The following is a 6,172-nucleotide window of genomic DNA, read 5'->3' as shown; positions in this document are numbered from 1 at the left end:
AAAAAAATTTACTGGCCGATTTCATGAATCGGCCCCCAAATTTCACCGTTCGTCATCCCACATGCTTGGGAAATATCTCTTGAGATGTTGACCGTTGACAGCTACCGGGAACTTAGCGCCGTCCAGCTGCTCCAGCATGTATGCATTACCCTTCAAGGCCTGAACGACTTTGTATGGACCGTGCCAATTAGGAGACCATTTGCCATATGCTTTATCCTTGGTTCCTAATGGCAACACTGCTTCCCATACTAGATCACCAACTTGGAACTCCTTCGGTCTCACCTTCTTATTGTATGCACGAGCTACCCTAGCTTTATTCTCTTTAATCTTTTCCAACGACCAAAGTCTAAGTTCCGTTGCATCCTCAATAGTGTCACTCATCAAAGCTGCATATTCTTCAGCTGTTAGATCATTCTGAAACGTGACACGTCTTGATCCAGCCGTAATTTCCCAAGGCAATACGGCTTCCTGCCCATAGACGAGCTGGTAAGGCGAAGTCTTTATGGCTCCATGGCATGACATGCGGTAGGCCCACAAAGCTTCTGACAGTGTTTCATGCCAAACCCTAGGGTTCTCGTCAATCTTCCTCTTGATCAGCTTGATCAGGCTCTGATTAGACGCTTCAGCTTGCCCGTTGGCTTGAGCATAGTATGGAGATGATCGGATCAGCTTAATCCCCATGTCATCGCAGAATTTTCTGAATTCTTTAGAAATAAAGACCGAACCTCCATCGGTCGTGATTGTTTGGGGAATCCCGAACCTATGAATGACGTGTTCTTTGACAAATTTGATAACATCTTCTGATTTTACCTTCTTCATAGGGACGGCCTCCACCCATTTGGTGAAGTAATCTGTAATGGCCAGGATCCACTCGTGGCCTTTGCTCGACGCAGGATGGATTTTGCCGATCATATCCATGCCCCAACCTCGGAATGGCCAAGGCTTGATGATGGGATTCATAGCTGATGCGGGTACCATCTGAATTTTCCCGAACATCTGACACGCTTGGCATCCCTTGTAGTATTTGAAGCGATCCTCAAGCATGGTGGGCCAATAAAACCCTGATCGCCTAATCAGCCACTTCATCTTATGAGCCGATTGGTGAGTTCCACAGGCGCCTTCGTGCACCTCATGTAAGAGCCGATTTGACTCAGTTGGTCCCAGGCATTTGAGTAATAACCCTTCCAACGTCCTGTAGAACATGTCATCTCCTATAAGGACATATTTCATGGCCTTGTATCTTATCCGTTTAGGTGCCCCCCGAGCCGAATCCTTCAAGTAATTGAAGATATCGGCTCTCCAATCATCCTGTTCCAGGAACTGCACCTGAACTTCTGACCCGTCTGGTATGTCCTTGTACCCTGACGCCATTTGTGCAAGATCATTGGCATCGGTATTCTGAGATCTTGGGACCCAATTGAAATCGATGTACCGAAAATGTGTCATCAGCTCACGACATTCCATCCAATATGGGAAGAGCGACTCGCTCTCGCACTTGTATTCGTCCGTGAGCTGGGAAATCACCAACTTTGAGTCTCCAAAAAGCTCCACCGCTTCTGCCCCGGCTTCCAGCAGCAATTCCAGTCCCTTGCGTACTGCCTCATACTCAGCGACATTGTTTGTGCAAGGGGTAGATAGTCTGATGGAGAAGGAGTATGTTGCCCTCCGAGGCGACACGAGCAGAATGCCGATGCCACAACCATCATCACAAGCCGACCCATCAAAGAACATTGCCCATGCACGTATAGACAATGCTGCTATATTAGTATTGATCCGTTCAGCTATGAGATCGACCAACGCTTGTCCCTTGACTGCTTTTGCAGGCTGATACCGGAGATCAAACTCCGATAACGCAAACATCCACTTACCAAGTCGGCCTTTCAAAACAGGAGCCGACAGCATGTGCTTGACAACGTCTGACTTGCATATGACGATGATTTCTGCTGTCAAAGGGATGTGATGGAGCTTGGTGCAGGTGAAGAATAGGCAGAGGCATAACTTCTCAACCTCAGGATACCTTGTCTCTGCATCCAACATCCTTCTGCTGAGGTAGAATACAACCTTTTCAACGCCCTCGTAGAGTTGCACCACCACTGAAGCAATGGACGTGTAAGCTACTGATAGGTAGATATAGAACGGACTGTCCTGCTGAGGCGGAACTAGTACATGCGGTGTTGTTAGATACCGCTTAATCTCGTCAAACGCCTGCTGCTGTTCTGCCCCCCAGTGAAACTCGTCATCAGACTTAATCTTGACCAACGCCATGAACGGCTCAATTCGTCCTGAGAGATTAGAGATGAATCGCCGGACGAAATTGATCTTGCCCATCAGACGTTGGAGCTCCTTCTTCGTGGTAGGCGGCTGCATGGTACGCACTGCCTCCTGACTTTTCAGGCCGATCTCAATTCCTCGTTCATGAACAAGAAAACCTAGGAACTGACCGGCCGTCACACCAAAAGCACACTTCTTTGGATTCATTCTGAGTCCAAACTTCCGAGTTCGGTCTAGGATGCGTCGCAGATCATCCAAGTGTCCTTTCATGGAGACAGACGTGACCACCACGTCATCGATGTAGATTTCCACCAACTTGCCGATCAGATCATGAAAAATATAATTCATGGCTCGTTGGTACGTCGCACCGGCATTCTTCAAACCAAAAGTCATGACCACATATTCGAACAAGCCTACTGATCCTGGTACTCGGAATGCAGTCTTGTGTATATCTTCTGGAGCCATGAAGATTTGGTTGTAGCCGGCATTGCCATCCATGAAGCTTAACACCTTGTGGCCAGCAGCTGCGTTGATCAATGTTTCTGCCACAGGCATTGGATATTCATCCTTTGGCGTGGCTCTGTTGAGATCTCGGAAATCTATAGCCACACGCCATCGGCCGTCCTTTTTCTCCACAGGTACAATACTGGAGATCCATTCAGCATACCTGCATGGCCTGATGAACCCGGCGGCTAACATTTTCTCGATCTCTTTCTTGACTTCTTCGAGAATTTCGGCCTTCATCTGACGTGCTCATTGTTGGAATGGCCGAAATCCTTTCTTGAGAGGGAGCCGATGCTCAATGATGCTCCTGTCTAACCCAGGCATCTCTGTGTAATCCCATGCAAAGCAATCTGGGTACTCTTTTAATAGAGCTATCATCTGGCTCCTGAGATGGGGATCTAACTTCTTGCTGATGAAAGTTGGTCATGGCTTATCCCCAGGACCAATGTCGACTTCTTCCAGCTCATCAGCCGATGTAAACCCATACCCTAGCTTTCCGTCACCTGTTAGATCGACGCTGAACATAGGCAAAATGCATGGCAAGGATAAAATGGGCCGATTGTTGGAATCGGCCCCCAACTTGATTGTATTGCTCACAAGAGGTTTACATCTTGTTCGTGCTTCACTATGACTACGTGACATGCTTGAGACAAGGTCATTACTTCTTATTTTTTGGGGCCGATCACAAGGATCGGCCTTCCCATGTACGTTCATAGACTTTGCTCTTGTTACACGGTCAGGCCAGTGGATAAGACCAGCCTCACCCCGTTTTTTGACACGTCGATGTACTCGCAGTCGTCCAAAGTGATGCCTGAGAGTGGCTCTTGGCCTTCCGTCTCCCAAACGTTCATGCCAGCCGTTGAAACCTCGGCTGTATCGTCTGCATGGACGACTTCTACTTCATCTCCATCCCACTGGATTAGGCATTGGTGCATCGTAGATGGAATGCAACAGTTGGCGTGGATCCAATCTCTCCCTAGCAGGACAGCGTAAGTGCTCTTGCTATCGATGATGAAGAATGTCGTAGGGATGGTTTTCCTCCCTACGGTCAGATCCACGTTCAGAACACCTTGTGCTTCTGATGCTTGGCCGTTGAAATTGCTCAATGTAACGTTGGTCTTGATCAGATCCGAGCTAGAGCGTCCCAACCGACGTAGCATGGAGTATGGCATGATGTTGACTGCCGCTCCGGTGTCCACCAGCATCCTATTGACAGGCTGCCCAATGATATAACCTCGTAAGTACAGGGCCTTCAGGTGTCTGTAACTTCTTTCACGTGGCTTCTCAAAGATAACCGGCCGTGGGCCGCAGTCAAGTTGTGCCACAGGCGCTTCGTCTAATCCTGGAGCACAAAACTCCGCTGGAAGGATGAACACCATGTTTGTACTAGCCGATGTCTCATCATCGGCTTTCCTTTGCTTGGGGCGCCACTCCATCTTTTGTGGTCGACCCTCTTCATCCAGGGTTCGTTGAATTTTCGCGGCCAGATCGGGCCGCGCCTTCCTTAGCATGTGCAGGTATAACCTTTTGGCTTCCTCCAAGCCACGCAGTCGCTGAACCCTACGCTTTTGGGAATGGCTGAGTCCATCAGGGCACCACCTTGGCCGGTGGTACTTGTCCTCTTCTTCTTCGTAGTCATCTTCTAACACCTCGAGGTCTTCTTCCCGAGAGGACTCAGTTTGCTTGTTCCTAGATGGGAGAGGCCCTAGACGTTTGAACACTGACATGTCTGTTGCACCCTTCTTCTTCTGTCTACATTCTGGGCAGTTGCCGATTGTAGGCAATCGGCTCATTCCTGAATCCCAGCAATGTTCGAAGAAAGGACAGTCCCAGTGCTTGTCCACGTCTTCTTGTTCTTGCTACAAGAGCGGCTGCCCTCGCATTTGTCCTTACCAGAGTGGTGCCCAGGCTCGACCATGTTAATGCTTAACGAGAGACCAGGTTGGCACCCCTCGGGGTAAGCGTACTCCACCGTGTTAATGGCGGGGAAGGGGTGTGTGTCGACTTTCATGGCGTACTGGTTGAAAATTAGACGTCCTTGTTCTATCGCCATTTGGATCTGCTGACGCCACACCCTGCAGTCGTTGGTGGTATGGGAGAACGTGTTATGCCATTTGCAGTATGGCTTTCCGTTCAGCTCCTGTACCGTGGGGATTTTGAGGCCTTCGGGTAACTTCAGCTGCTTCTCCTTAAGTAAGAGGTCGAAAACTTGCTCAGCTTTAGTTACGTCAAAGTCAAACCCTCTTGGAGGACCTTGTGGCTTCACCCACTTGCAGGACACGGGGCTTGCCCCCCGAGTCCATTCAGCCACTGCTACGTCCTGATCTCCCGCAAACCCTTCATCTTCCTTTGTCTCAACCAGGACTACTGCACGCATGAATTTGTCCTGGTACAGCTCTGGGTGGCGCTGTTCATATAATGACAGCTTCTGAACCATGTGCGCCAGTGAAGGGTAGTCTGCTTGGGAAGCCATGTCCTTGATCGGTGATGCGAGACCCACCACCGCCAACTCAACCGCTTCTTTTTCAGTCAAACGAGCCGAATAGCATCGGTTCCTAACGGCCCTGAAGCGCCGGATGTATTTTGACACTGTTTCTCCGCGCTTTTGACGTACTTGTGCTAGATTGGCAATGCCAGCCTCGGAAACTTCTGAGTGATACTGCATGTGGAACTGTTCTTCCAACTGCTTCCAAGTCCGGATAGAGTCTGGTGGCAGTGATGTGTACCACCCAAAAGCCGATCCTGTGAGGGACTGTGCAAAGAACCTCACGCGTAGTGCATCTGCAGCTGAGATCGTGCCCAGCTGCGCCAAATATCGGCTTACATGCTCGATAGAGCTGGAGCCATCTGACCCACTAAACTTGGAGAATTCAGGGAGCCGATATTTGGGTGGTAGTGGGATCAAATCGTAGTCTTTGGGGTACGGCTTGGAATAGCCGATTGCCCTCCTTTTCGGCACCATGCCGAACTGGTCTCTCAAGATCGTGCTGATCTGATCCGCAGTGCTAGCTGCAGGAGTGGAGCTCTGAAGATTCGCTGGCGTGGCATACTTAGCTAGCCACGCTTGCTTCTCAAGATCTGAGCTAGCTGCAGGAGTTGAGCTCTGGACGTTCGTCGGAGTGGCATACTTAGCTAGCCATGTCTGCTTTTCAAGATCTGATCCAGAGGCTCCTCCTGCTGTTCCGGAAGTCCCTGCTGTTGCAGCCTGGTTCGTGAGTGCCCAGTTACTGCTGTCTGGCACGTATGTGCACGTGTATCCGTGAGGGATCTCCTTAGGCGCCTCATACAAGAACTGGTAATCGCTAGGATCGCCACCGATCTTGTAGACGACGAATGTCGGTGTACTCGGCACCTCTGGTGCTGCCAGCGCGAACGGCAGCGGTGGTCGGCTCTGGAG

Source organism: Lolium perenne, chromosome 1 (assembly GCF_019359855.2).
Source record: "Lolium perenne isolate Kyuss_39 chromosome 1, Kyuss_2.0, whole genome shotgun sequence".
In the NCBI taxonomy this organism is placed as follows: Eukaryota; Viridiplantae; Streptophyta; class Magnoliopsida; order Poales; family Poaceae; genus Lolium; species Lolium perenne.
This window is presented reverse-complemented; position numbering follows the sequence as displayed.